Source organism: Anser anser, assembly GCF_964211835.1.
Source record: "Anser anser genome assembly, chromosome: Z".
Lineage (NCBI taxonomy): Eukaryota > Metazoa > Chordata > Aves > Anseriformes > Anatidae > Anser > Anser anser.
In genome coordinates, this window is record NC_139723.1 from 28,574,498 (window position 1) to 28,589,763 (window position 15,266).

Consider the following 15,266-nt stretch of genomic DNA (forward strand, 5'->3'; position numbering starts at 1 on the left):
GAAATTACTACGCTTAGATCAATTAATACAAATTCGATTAGAGTTTTTTAGTGAGTTAGAGTCAGGACTAGTCCTGGAACACCTGAGATTTTCGTGTCCACTGAAACCATGATGGAAGGAGTAATGAAGGTGAGTAAGACAATGGAAAAGAACATTGTTATGCCGTATGTTTGTACTAGCAAGTTGGGAGTTAAGTTATTCAAGAGAGACTGATATTACTGCAGATGTTTGTTTTTTTTTTGTCATTCAGTATTTCATTCTTGCTATGTTTTTCAAACAGGAGTTGCTTTCTCTTTTTGCCACTGAAATTTTCTCTACAACTTTAATTTGATGCAGATGAGTGTAGAGTATTGAAAAAAATATTGATGGCAGAAACCGTGATTTGGAACTCAATCTGATCTCAATCTCAATCAAAAATCTCAATCAAAAATCTCAATTTGCTGGACTATGAACAGATGTATATTTCATGAATGTCTGTGGCAGTTTATGCTACTACTACCTCCCAGCTGATTGCTACTAACCCTTTGCTATGGGCTTCTGCTCACACCGCTGTGACAATAGGCTCATTCTTACTCTATGTGCAATAGATATTACTCTGCAATATCAGCAGAGCTAACAGCTTTGACCCTACTTGATTGATACGACCTGAATCAGATAAAAACTCACAGGAACATCTCTGTTGACAGAACATTTAGGCAGTAACCTTCAGAAGAAAGGAACTGTAAGAAGTAACTGTTCTATAATGTCTTAAATCTCTTCAGCTGGACCTGGAAGAAAACCTCTCTCTATGGACTTTGCCTTTGAAGAAACTGGAAACCATTTGAATTTAGTATTTTATGTGATTGATATTGTTTGACACAAAGACCTAATATGACTACTATATGACCATCTCAAGTAAGCAGACTAAGAAGCAATTGAGCAGGAAACAACCCCAGCACTATCTACCCTAACAGATAGTCTTTAACTGCTTAGGTGTTTTGCCAAGGCAGTGTTAAAAAGCTGTGTGCAGCAGGACATGGCCTGCTCTGCCACAAGAAACTGTCAGTCACCAGGATTATAAATATAGCATTTTTCAAAAGCAGAAATTCAGTTTTAGACAGCCCATCTTTCTGAAATAAACACTGAAAATTACTCACAAGAGATTCAGTGGTTTCCCCATGGGAATCTGCTGTCACACAATAGGTTAAAAGAAGCTGTTTTCTTAGAAGCCAGTGTTCTTGTTTCAATACACATTCAAACTGCTGTAACAGATTTTTTATTAGAAATCTGCTATGGAAGAAAAGGGAGATTCTTCTACTTTCAAATACAATCATCTGTACCTTTCAAGCCACCATATCATTTCTGAATGATATTTGTCAGGGTCTCAGCCAGAATAAAGGAAATGAAGTGCAAACTTGAGTCATTTTTTGCTCACGATGTTGCGTCTCAGACTCAAACAACTCCATTGAAAGTGGCCCAACAAAACCTTTAACTCATAGAGAATTACCTATTTAATAACTTTCATCAACACAGTTGCATTAAGATGTTACCAATTTGTTCATTACTAACCTTTAAGCAGCAAATTTAAGAAAAAAAAGCACAAAATAGAAAATAAGCTAGCAATAAAATAGAAAATTTCAGAAGGGAAGTAACCTTGAGAGACACTACACTTTATTACATAATGGTAATTGTTAGTAAATTCACATTTTTTTAATAATTTTTTCTTCGTTTATTTATTTTGCTTGTTTCTGGTACAAACTACAAACTTAGATATAATGGTCAGCTGAGAGCAATCAAATTCAATAAAGAGAGAGAGTGAGAGAACTTTCCTAGAAAGGTAATAGCTTTTTAGTGAACAGACTTCAACAGTACATGTTCATTTTCATTCAGAACAACTATGTGCACATAGCTGGTAATGTACCTAGCGAGGATGTACCAGAAAGAAAAGTTTCACTTATGTAAAGAAAAGAAAGTCACAATTCACAGTTCTTCCTAGCTAGATTACCCAACCTTTCCATTAGTGAGACAGGAGTGATACATCTTAGATAATTCAGGGAGTTTCTGGAAGATTAATCAATGAAGTTTGCAAAAACATTTTGAAGCTGCAATGTTCAATATGTGCTAAGTGCTTTTATTTTGTGGCCTTTAAATACTTAGTAAAAGACTGCATTGCATTATTGTTTTAGTGCATCCTCTCACATACCTTACCAGAGAGGGAGGAAAAAAAAAAAAAGTTTGTCAAATATGTACAAAAGAAAACAGAGAATAAACAAGAAAGACAAAAATAAGGAAGTGGTTGGATGGTATTCTACTCTATGCATGGATCATGTGATTTCATCACATTCCTGCAACAAACCTTTGGACTTAGACAAGTGGTGCATTAAATACTGTCATGGAGATTCTTGCTTTAGTAGCGTACAAATATAAATTCACTAATGAAGAGTAGTGAATTTCAGATATAACTCATTTAGCACATCTGTGCAAGAACACTAATTTGTTTAATTTAGACTGTACACGTGGCTTAGTGTTCAAAAGTTACATTAAGTAAAAAACGGTCCTCATCCTTTTAATATTCCAGACAAAATATTCTTTAAATATTTTTCACTAGAGTCAAATCTAAACTGAATCAGAGGCTGAATTCACAGAAGGTGAAACTGATTAGAAGTGAAACAGTTCGGAAGGTTACAGGTGCTAGTGTTGCTAGTGGGAGATACCTCCCTGACATGCTAGATACAGAGGCAATTGACACCAATGAGCAATCTGTGGTCCCTTTCTCAGTGTTTGGCTATGTTCTCAGCTGCTTGGATTGCTTTGCTATGCCTTGAAGCACTTAGAGGAACAAAACCAACCACCTCAGACTGTACTTCTGTTCCAGCTCAACAGAAAGAGAGGTGAGGAAGTGAGCAAGGGCATCACAAATTAAAATGTTCCTTAGGTGGGCAATGACTTGATGTGTAAAAGAAAGGGCATGGCTTTCCAAGGTTTCTAATAGGAAGTAAGAGGTACAGGAGCCTGGAACATATATTGAGGTTTTTGCTTATAGCAATGGGCTGTTCAGTAGATAAATGGGACTTGGATTTGGAGACCTGGTTTTGGGGAAGGGTAATGAAGCAGAAGATAGGAGGAGGGGTTGGGAGAATGGAGAAAGTTAGTTCGCAGACCCACCTCCTTCTCTGCGTGTGTGTGAAGAAGCATTAAGCCAAGAGCTATTACTGCTCCATATCAAAGGGGATTCATTGTCCAACATTTTTCCTTGTTCTGTCTTTTCCCTTCTTTCCACATGTATTGACTGTATTTTGAGAAAGTGTATGTTGCATGCTCTTATAGAAACATCAGAACAACTTTTAATTACATATGTTGTAATGGCTTTTCTTCAGGCTAATAGTTCTCATAACACATCATACCTTAAGAACACCATTTTCTAGTCTTAGACTGCATTCAGTGTAGAGAAAGTCCTTTCATCCCATTTAAATTACCTCCAAACTCCATTTGCAATGCTTTAAGCAAAGTAACTTTCAATCTATATCTTTTGATTGGACTTGTCTTGTCTCTGAAGCGTACAAATCTCAGTTACATCTTATAAAGATTATTATCTAAAATTATTTTGGTTAGAGTTAGGACTTCTGCTAACTAAGGAAAAGCCTTTCATCATAATTTTCATTTTTCTTTGCTCTCATTTTATGCTTCCAACATAAATCTTACCTATGCAGAGACAGCCCAAAATATGCCAACCTACAAACTGGGAAAACTGATGTTTATCAAGGATGTGGAACTCTGGATATTTATATACAATTGTCCCAGATAAATCAAAAGGTCACAAAACTAAAAGCTTTAAAACTTCATGTCTTTCACAATAAGGCTGCAACTGAGGAAATGGGGGGGGGGGGGGAATGGGGAGGGATGGGGGTGAAAGGGATGTGAGGAAGTCAAACTGAATTCAGGATCTATAGTGTTCTGTCTGGATATACTGTTTTCCTTTGTTAAAGATGTCACATTTTGTCATTTCAAAACTACATTTCTATTACAAATATTCCCCAGGAACAACTTTAAACATCTAATAAACATCAAATCACTTCATCACTGAGTTTATTCCTGGCTATATATTCTCTATGGCACCTTTAGGACAAATTAAAATTTGCCTTTTTTGATAAGCAACTTGGGTGAAATGTGTCATCTTCCCTTTGATATACTGTAGGTGAAATGTGCGTAAAGAAGCATGCAGAAAGCTTGTTTACCCTTCTATTTCTCTGTGATTCTTCTTATGCTTATTGCTGAGCTTGTAGCCATTGTGGGCTCTTAAAACCTGAAGTTGCAACAAACTAATGTGTCAGGTTTTCAGTTAAAATAAATGAGTTGGGCTTCTCCCAGAGACAGCAGCTTTACAAATGAAGTTTTATCATCCATTCTCCTGGTATTTTTATCTGACCAAGGATGACTTACCTGTACAGGCTTTTCTTTTTATCCGTTCTTATATTTCAAAGCTTTTTTTTTCTGTCTCAGACCTGACACTGACAATCCTTTTGTGTTCCTCTTGGTGCCTCAGAGGCTTAATGGTCCAGCACAGTAGCTGAACCTTTAGAAATTTCTTCTGTGTCTCTGCAGAGTCTAGTTCAGTAGGGGCCACAGAGCTGTCACCATGAAAAGTGAGAGGCCCCTGTGGTTAAACGTTCCTTAGTGTTTTCATTTCTGAAAGCAACAGCAGAATGGGTAAATGGATTTCTTTCAACCACACTGTTGCCTTACAGCTGTCTTCTTGGGGTTGTGTGATGGGGTGAGGCTGTGAGAGGAAGCTGGCTAATTCCCTTTACTTACTATGGGTGATTCATTTGATGAAGGGCTTGATAGCTAACAATTTCAAAAAATCAATTATTGGCAAGGCTATTAATGTTAAATACTTAAATGCCTCATATAATAATGTAATTTAAATGCAATTAAACAGTTATTAAATGTCAAATATCAATTAATGATTGAAGGAACATTCACATTTACTAACTGAGTAGAAAACTTGGAGCCATTGTGATGACCACAGTGAATATGGAATTCACTACAAATAAAATGTTTGGAGATTTTGAGGTATTTTAAAAGTAATTTTCCATGCAGCTTGCTGAGAGCTAAATTTTCGTATTTTAAAATGAAGCTGTAACTGCTCCTGCAGATATTGCCATGAATAATAGCCTGCTGATTTTAATGGCAAACAGACATGTGCTACTTGCAAAAGTAAAAGCTTTGCAAGTTGTAGGCATTCATCCTCTTGAGAAACATTTATGTTTTTATTTTACATGATTATTTCTTTCTTTCAGCTTGTGTTCCATGGTTCTAACAAATGAAATATGGGATTTCGCTTACTTCTGAGCCTGGTAATTTGATTTATTTTATTTTTTTTTATATGGTATTGAGTTGAGATAGGGTTTTGGTTATATTGGATAAGCCTGGCTTATGTAAGCCTCACTGTTAATGATTCCTTATAATTTTTCGTGTATAGTAATTTCATAAATGTTTTATTAGGGAGACTGTTGTATAATGTTGAACCTCACAACCTTAAAATTCGTCTTATTGATATTACGAATTTGCATTGTATGTGAGAGATTATTTTATTTATTTATTTTGTAATAATGTATAAATGTCTTCTCAATACTGTGTTTTCCCTGTTTCTTGTCACCCTGCTGATGCTGATGAACTAACACATATGGCAGATGGCTGAGAAACCTAGCAGTGGACCTACACTTCACAGTTTGTGTTATATAAGGACAATACACAATCTACAAGGAAGTGGTATCTTAATGGTTGTTCAGCTGCAAATCCAATGAATCCTAAATTATCAAAGCTTACCTTTAGTTAATTATACAGCAGACACAAGCAAATCCAGGAAATTCCAGAGGCACCCAGAAGATAACTTTTTCTTACAGGTACTAAGGGATCCAATAAGGAAATATGCCCTCTCCAAGCTGTTGTATGTAAATACAGATTATCTCATTGGTGAAGTGAGGATTGGTGGCCTTGACTGCAATGATCATGAAATTGTTGAGTTTAAAATCCTTGGAGATACGGGAACACCTGTCTGCAGATCTGCTACCCTAGATTTTGGGAAAGCAAACTTTAGGCTGTTTAAGGGACTAGTTAAAAAGGACCTGTAGGAATCTGCTTTCAAAAGCATTGGGGTCCATAAATACCAGACACTTTATAAGAGCCATCTTTTAAGGGCACAGGAGCAGATAATTCCAACATGTCTGAAATCAAGCAAGCAGTGCAGAATGCCAGGTTGGCTGAACAGCAATCTCTTCCTGGAAGTTTGGTGGAAAAAGAAAGTGTGTGGGTTTTGGAATCGAGGTCGGGCTACACAGGAGGACTAAAAAGTTGCTGCTTACCATAGTGGGGAGAAAATTTGTATGGTCAAAGCTCTGCTGGAGTTGCAGCTGGCCAGTACTGTGGTGAATAACAAAAAAGGCTTTTTGAAAGTATGTTTACAGCAAAAGATGGATTAAAGAAAACATTGGTCCACTACTTAATGAGGTTGGTCACCTTGTGAATAAGGATGAAGATAAAGCTTAATGCCTTCTTTGTCTCTCTCTTTAACACCAGTGTTAAAGTTCTTGGGATCAAGTCTTGGGACCTCCAGAGCCTGGGCTGGAGGACAATGACTTGGGGGGGGTGATGAGCTCCCTGTTGCTATTAAACATGTATAGGATTTTCTGCTGCAGCTGAAAGCCCAGAATTCTACGAGGCCCAATGGAATTCATCCCAGGGTACTGAAAGTGTTGGCCAATATTATTGTGAGATTTCTCTCAGAAATCTCAGAGATTTCTATCAACAGTCTTGGGAATCTGGAAATGTTCCTGTTTAGTGGAAGCTGGCAAAAGTCATTCTAATTTTCAAAAAGGGAAAGAAAAGACCTTGGTAATTATAGGCCTGTCAGTCTCACTTTAGAGGCTGGTGAAATTATGGAGACGATTATTCAGGGAGTTGTTGAAAAATACTTGAAAAACAATGCAGTTATTGATCAAAGCCATCATGCATTCAAGAAGAGAAAGTCATACTTTACTAATGTAATGTCCTTTCATTATGAGGTTACCCACCTAGTGGAAGAAAGGAAAGCAGTAGATGTCAAGTAAAGGTCTTTTTTTTTTTTTTTGAATTTTTATTTTAGCTAAGCTTTTGATATTGTCTCTCACAGTATTCTTCTGGAGAAAATGTCCAGCATTCAGTATTGTATGTATGTATGTATACATTATTTACAACTATGTAATAAAATGCATCAAAAACCCAGCTGGCAGGTCAGGCTCAAAGGGCTATAGCAAAAGGGTTTACATCAGGCTGGAGACCAGTCACTTGTGGTGCTCCCCAGGGATCCATTTGTGGTCAGTTCTCTTCAATGCTTTTATCAATAACCTGGACACAGGAGTTGAGTGCACACTAAGTAAGTTTGTGAATGATACTTAATTTGGAGGAGCTTTTGATTCCCTTACAGAGAGATTTTGATAGGTGAGAGCACTGAGCAATCACCGACCCCATGAAATTTAACAAGAGCAAATGCCAGATTCTCTGCTTCTCAAGTGCAGATTATACCCTCTCAAGGTATAATCCTTGATGAATGAATAGAATGGGGAACAAGTGGCCGGACTGCAACCCTGCAGAGACTGATGTGGAGGTTTTGGTTAACAGTAATCTTAATAAGAGTCAACAATGTGCCCTGACAGCCAAAAAGGTCAACCGTCTCCTGGAGTGCATTAAACGCAGTGTATCTAGTTGTTTGAGGGAAGTGATTATGCTGCTATAGTTTGCACTGGTGCAACTTCACCTCAAGTACTGAGCGTAGTTTTGGGTGCCACAATACAAGAAGAATATAAAATATTAGAGTGTCCAAAAAGGGACAGCAAAGGTGGTAAAAGGACTGGAGGGCAATACATATGAATAGCTGAGGATACTTGGTTTGTTCAGATTGAAGAGGAGACTGAAGTGTGACCTCTGCTGTTTAGAAGTTCCTTATGACAGGTAGTGGAGAGGGACATTCTGATCTCTCTGGTAACCAGTGATAGGATATGAGGGAATGGCTTAAAAATGCACCATGGAAGTTTAAAGAGTATTTTAGTAAAAGGTTCTTCACTGAGAGGGTGGATGGGCACTAGAACAGCATATCCAGAGGAGTCGTCATGGCCCCATGTCTGCCAGTGTTCAGAGAGTGTTTGGACAACACTCTTAGATACATGGTTTGACTCTTAGGTTACTCTGTGTGGAGCCAGGAGTTGTACTGAATGGCCCTAGTGGGTCCATTTCAACAAAGAACATTCTGTGATTTTAATTTTCTCCAGCTGGAAGAAATTAAGGTGTTATAAGGAAGTGTTGTGTGTAGGGGTGAAAAAATAGTGGGTTTGTACTTCTGAGCTGGGACATGAGAAATTTTCCATCTCTGACTGGAGATTTCTACAGTGTTGCTATACTACTAGGCCTGTGAAGTGAACCTATTTGGTTGACCCCCTTACTTTTTACTTGGTGATAGCTCTGCAAGTTGTTTGCAAGGGTTTGTGATATTTATGAAACCTGCTGTGCTTGGAAGGTTTGCAATATCAGGGCCTCACAGATTCACAGATTCACAGATTTCTCTAGGTTGGAAGAGACCTCAAGATCATCGAGTCCAACCTCCGACCTAACACTAAGTACTCCACTAAACCATATCCCTAAGCTCTACATCTAAACGTCTTTTAAAGACCTCCAGGGATGGTGACTCCACCACCTCCCTGGGTAGCCCGTTCCAATGCTTAATAACCCTTTCGGTAAAGAAGTACTTCCTAACATCCAACCTAAAACTCCCCTGTCGCAACTTTAGCCCATTCCCCCTCGTCCTGTCACTAGGCACGTGGGAGAATAGACCAACCCCCACCTCTCTACAGCCTCCTTTCAGGTAACTGTAGAGAGCGATGAGGTCGCCCCTGAGCCTCCTCTTCTCCAGGCTGAACAAGCCCAGCTCCCTCAGCCGCTCCTCGTAAGACTTGTTCTCCAGACCCCTCACAAGCTTGGTCGCCCTTCTCTGGACTCGCTCGAGCACGTCCATGTCCTTCCTGTAGCGAGGGGCCCAAAACTGAACACAGTACTCGAGGTGCGGCCTCACCAGAGCCGAGTACAGGGGCACAATCACTTCCCTCGACCTGCTGGCCACACTGCTTCTTATACAGGCCAGGATGCCGTTGGCCTTCTTGGCCACCTGAGCACACTGCTGGCTCATATTCAGCCGACTATCCACCAATACTCCCAGGTCCTTCTCGGCCAGGCAGCTTTCCAGCCACTCATCTCCCAGCCTGTAGCTCTGCTTGGGGTTGTTGCAGCCCAGGTGCAGGACCCGGCACTTGGCCTTGTTGAACTTCATGCAGTTGACCTCAGCCCATCGCTCCAGCCTATCCAGATCCTCCTGCAGAGCCTTCCTGCCCTCGAGCAGATCGACACACGCACTTAGCTTGGTGTCGTCTGCAAACTTACTGAGGGTGCACTGGACGCCCTCATCCAGATCATCAATAAAGATATTAAAGAGGACCGGCCCCAGTACCGAGCCCTGGGGGACTCCACTAGTGACCGGCCTCCAACCAGATTTGACTCCATTCACCACAACTCTCTGGGCCCGGCCATCCAGCCAGTTTCTAACCCAGCGAAGCGTACGCCAGTCCAAGCCCCGAGCAGCCAGTTTCTTGAGGAGAATGTTGTGGGGAACGGTGTCAAAAGCCTCAATACTAGTAAGAATAATCTGCCATCTGTTTTGTTATATTAGCATATAATTTTAAAGGAGAAAAAGAGCAGCTTCAGATACCTACTATGTATTGTGGCTGGTAGTCTCTTGTGCTGCTTTAAAGAGTCAGAAGATAGTTAATGAGTGAGTAATACAATACCGAGCAATTAAAAGTCTTACAGCAAGTATTATCAAAAGGAGAAGACGACTGACTCTCTTATTTCTGCTGTTGTGCCAATCAAATTGAAACCTTAGTTCCTGGGCAAATGTGATGTAATGAACCTCCACTTTAGAGATTATTTTCTGTCTTTTCTTTCCCTTTTACTCAGCAAATTAAACACCAGTTTCTAAAACCTTTAACTCCACCTTTATTGTCTACAATGAGCAACTGAAGCTGAAGGATTTTGAGAATAAGGCTGTGTATAGCAGGAATGAGAACATCTGAATTCTGCTCTCAGCTGCAGCATTTGGGTTACAGAAGTATTGATGGAAAACAATTAGAAATGAATGATTTAAGAATTTTTTCGTCACATCTGAAACCTGAGGACATGACTGATAAGAACAAAATGTTTTCAGCAGGCTCACAGGCTATGACTCAGTAATGTAGATTAATATTTTGAGTATTGGAAACATGCACAATAACAGGAGTCAGGAGAGACAAACCATGCTTTCTGAGACTTATTTGAATACCAAGTAGTGATCATCATTCAGCATGTAAGAACTACAAATAGCTATCATCTTCACAGAAGCCAGTGAGCACTACCAGATTTGACAGACAGGTGGTTTTATGATTTCACAGGTACATTGGGCTGCCAGACAAGGAAGCATAAGATTTTGATAGATTAGGTGAGAGTTGTAAACTGATTGTGGCTGATGTGTCAGGCCCCTAAGATGCCTTTTATGTTTTGTTTGAACAGCTTGACAAACCTACAACATTGGATGGGCTTTCCTGTTCTGTTATTGTCATTTGAAATTTGCTGTCATATGTTTGGGATCCAGCCCATGTGTTGTAAAGCAGCTGAAGCATGAGGTTATATAAGGAAAGTTGGTGAAGCAGACCATTCCTGCTCTGCCCACTACAAAAGGCTGTTATGAGTTTTCAAAAGTGCAGGCTGCTGGCAGCACAGATGAGAGCAGGCTGAATTGTTGATGCGATTCTGGCTGGTGGCAGATATATTACCTATATACCACTGAATAACCAGACATGCCCTACTGTAGTTACATACCTCTTCATGTTGATTAACTGGCATGTAACCACAGAAGAAGTCATATGACCAGCAAATTAGCCAGGTTTTAATCAAACCATTGTTTATGGCATTTCAGACAGGGGAGGAATGAAATAGCTAATCCCTGTTTATGCCTCTGATCTAACAAATAATTGTAAAAGATAATTCTAAATGTAGAAATATCTTTCAATTGTAAAAGAAGAAATTTGTGGGCCAAAGTTTTGAAAAGTAGCTTCTTGGTGTTTGGAAATCTGCTTGCACTCACATATTGAGCCCCGTTACTGGCAGGCAAAAGCAGTTTGACTTTGCTCACACAAAACTTGTACCAAGCAAATGTTACTGCCAGGAAAATGCAGGTGCAATCATATGTATTGACAAAGTGGGACTGATTTAAAAACCTTTCAAAATGTAATCCAGAATGATGCTTTGATCTAGATGAGTTGCGTGACTTGTTGGTTTTGTGACTTTCTATGTTTCCTGTAGTGGAAAAAAACTCTTTTATTAACAGCACTGCTTTGAAAAGGGCTCAGGAGAATTTTATCAGGAACCTATACTTAGGCAGTGAAGCAGGCACAGTAGCATCTGCCCCAACCCCTCTCACACCAGATGAATATGTGGGATGACAAATGGGAAGAAAAAAGCACAAACAATAATAAAAAAACATATTTGTGAACACTTTGGGTACAGGAAAAGGTACCGTCAAATGCAAATAAAATTTAAGAGAAAAAGACAAAGACAGGAAAAAAGGCAAAAACAAATGTTTTAGACCTCAGTTTCATCTTGAAAGGGCTTGGTTCTACAAGAGCCTTTTTATTGGAGGTGTAATTGGGAATGAAATTGTTTCAAACTGAACTGATATACAAAACAGCATAGAAGAAATCAACAAAATAAGTAGCAACAAAACATGAAGATTTTTAAAATGTTAAAGGAGCTCAAAACCCAAACAACTGAGCTAGCAAACTCTAACATGTAGCTTTTTGATTAAAGCTGTCTTAATGTCACAGAATTAGAAGATGGTTAATGCAATGCCAGTTGTTGAGGGAGGTTCTGTGAGAGGTAATTACAGGCTAGCTGTACACAAAATATTGCTAGGCACTCTTCTTAAAATGGGATTATTGTTCATATGAATAAATGGTAGACACTGAGGAATAGTTAAACAGATATTGCCTTGCAAAAGTATTGTAGTGCTTTGAAGAAGACTGTAAGCCCATACACAGGAGACATACCGTTGATATGGTTTTCTTGTATTTCTAGCAGATATTTGACAAGGTCCCTTCTCAAAGGGTCTTAGAGCAATTTAACTGTCATGGGACAAAGTGTAAGGTCATCACATTTTTAAATAACTGTCTTAGAAAATGTGAAGAAGAGACTTGGAATCAGTAATCTGAAAGGGAAAAGGTTAGCAGTAGACTCCCACAGTATATGTAGTGTGGGGCTACTTTGATCATGAATGATCAGGGGATGAGCAGGAAGGAGACAAAGTTTACTGAGGACACTGGATGATTCAGTAGAGTAAATACAAAGGCTGACTGTGAAGATCTGTGCAGGGAGTGGGTAATAAAATGGCAGATTACATTTTCAAGTGATAAACAGATGATGGCAAACAGCGTGCAGGGAGTTATTAGGAAAAGAATAGGCAGATCATTTTCACATCAGCTGTCAATGCCATAATGCATCTGTACCTTAACACTCTTCTCAGTATTTGCTCACTCTTCTAAGAAGTGTTGTAATAAAACAGAAGAGATACAGAGAGACACTACAGGGCATCTGAAGGTATGGAATTGCTTCTGTATGATGAATCATAAAAATTGAGTAAAGGTCTTCCTTTGCCCTGGAAAAGGGAAAGGATACTTTAAAGAAACCCATCAAATCATAGATGAAACAGATGCAAACAGAGATGCATTACAATTTGGGAAGTTCCTTCTGCTTATTTTTTGTTTACCGTCCTTTCTATTACAAGAACGTACCAACATCATATCAAGTACCGGATGATAAATAGACAGAAATAGGTTGTTCTCCACCAGGTTCATAGTTAATCTGTGGAAAGCATTTTCACAGGATGATCTAGACACTGGAAGTCTTATGGGGGCTCTGGGGAAATCTGGACAAGTTTTTTTGAGAGATATTTTTCTGGGATTATTGGGGGGGGGGGGGGGGAGGTATAATTCTAGTTCTCAAAGACCTAATTGTGATTTTCTAGGGTTTACAGGTGATTCATGACTGTCCTGTTCTTGAGACACATGTTGGCTACTGCTGGAAACAATATTCTGAACTAGATCAGTTTATATTGCTCTTGAATTTATCTGATTCCTTAATTCTGCAGAGTAACCAAATGATAAAGCTTCTAATACAATAAGAAGAGCAATTGACTTATCATATTTTGGAATTACATTGAACATATTCAGAAAAAGTAATACTAGACATTTTTTTTCTCTATTTTCTTCTCCTATTCACTTACATATAAAGGAGCCAGTAAATGAAGTTCTGCTGTAAGAAATTAATCCAAGTTTTTGTGTTAAAATAATCTCTTAGTAAAACATCAGACGATCAGATGAAATTCCTTTTAAAGCTTGGGAAAAGAAATAGCCCAAGACATAGATGAAGCCTTAGCAGAGTATGTTATGTCAAGACAACAAAGACAAGATCCGTGGGAGCTTCTGTGAGAGGACCAAAAGCCTTCTGGCTGCCAGAAAGCCAGGAAAGGGCAACAGCAGCAGTGCAGCTTGCTTTCTACCATGGTGTCCCTTCAATTTCTTAAAGGTACTGTGGTATACTCTGAAGTTTGTCTACCTAAAAAAAATAATAAATCAAGCACATTAAACATCCACTGAGACTGCTCAGAAAAGAGTCTTGGCCAGTCATTGTGCTCATCTGTGCAAACAATAGCTGTCATACACAATCAGATTACCTGCCAGGAGGATGTGACGAATTACCATCTGACTATACCTCCATAATTCATATTTTACGCAGAGCACTGCTCACTTATACATAAATACTGGAGGCATATTAAGCCTTGTATATGAAATCGGTATGAATACAATCATTGTCATGGGATTACATGTTAAAAATATTTTAAACATAGTTTTAAATTTAAAATCAATTGCTCTTTGGTCACAGGCGAAAAGAACTTTTTAATGGGCATAGAGATCAGGATTACTCAGCTACCACTGTGGGTTAAATGTTTGATGATTGGAAAATAATGTATAAGTCCTATCCACTTTTTTGAAAGAAAAAAAATCTGATATTTTTAATTTATTGGAACAAGTGTTTGGGGATTTTCCTCAAAACATGAAAAATGACTTTTGAGGGTTATTTTAATGAAAACAATAGAAATTTTTAAATGAAATTGGATTAAGTAATTTTTTTACTTCTAAAAATTTCCAGTGCCATGCTTGTGAGACTCTTTGCTTACTGCTTATTTCTTGTGAACAAGCTTAGATTCATTCAGTAACAACTCTGCCATAGCAAAGATATAAGAATTCATTTAGTGTAGAAAAATGTGAACCAGATGGGAAGGACACGTTCCGGTTTTCCTAAATCAGCATACCTTTCAAATATATATATGTGTGTTTGCGTGTGCTTGCATGCATGTGCATGGTTTCAAAAAAATTAAAAGGAAATATATGTTTCCTAATTCTGAACTACATTAAGAGCAAGATTTATAGCTTATGGGTATTACAGAACCATTTTACTGTGATACAGTGGATCCTGCAGCATGATTAAGCTCTCTGTATTTGTTTTATGAAAATGGCACTTGTAAGAACAAGTATTGTAATAAATTGAGGAATTACACATTATCTGCATTATCTGATCTCTTTGTACATCCAGGTTCCTAATCTAAATGTACAGACATTTGGCTGCCGACACAAATACCTCCTTTGCCAGATTCATGGATTTCACACATTTGCATGCAGCTTTGCCGTACAGGAGAAAGACATTTGCCTTACAATTATATCTACTCTGATATGCCTTTTAAATGTTTAAGGGGGTTCACACTATTGACTCTGTGGTGTGTCTGCCTGAGGACAGTACTAACAGCAAAAGATAGGTTGAAGAAAAATGTTCGTAACTATTTAAAAATATGGGAATTGTTTTGACTTAGAATACTTCTGATGCAGCTCAGGTGAAGAGGTCTGCCTGTGCTTGTCATGGTAAAACTTTGTATTCCCTGAATGACAGATTTCTGGAGGCATTCATCCCTATATCTTTGAAGGATTACATTTCAAAGCTTGGGATTTCCCTCTCAAGGGAAATTCTTTTCCTATAAGAATTCTAGAATATTGACTCAGAGTCAAATAATTGACAACTGGAAATTTCCCACAGAAAGGAAGTGTTCTGTCTTGATTTTT

At 38.5% G+C, this 15,266-nt stretch overlaps 1 long non-coding RNA gene across 3 annotated transcripts in view; it reads left to right on the forward strand.

Annotated features, from left to right (window-relative positions):
- The first annotated feature begins 2,283 nt into the window (after positions 1 to 2,283).
- Positions 2,284 to 15,266, forward strand: part of LOC310889886 — an 85,408-nt gene continuing 72,425 nt past the window's right edge. For 2 of the 3 annotated variants that reach the window (XR_014576870.1, XR_014576871.1), the window contains exons 1-2: positions 2,284 to 2,870; positions 5,280 to 5,336. This is a non-coding gene — a long non-coding RNA (uncharacterized lncRNA). Of the gene's footprint in view, positions 2,871 to 5,279; positions 5,337 to 5,672; positions 5,886 to 13,449; positions 15,265 to 15,266 lie in introns of those variants that run through there. The other variant, XR_014576872.1, reaches the window with a different exon arrangement.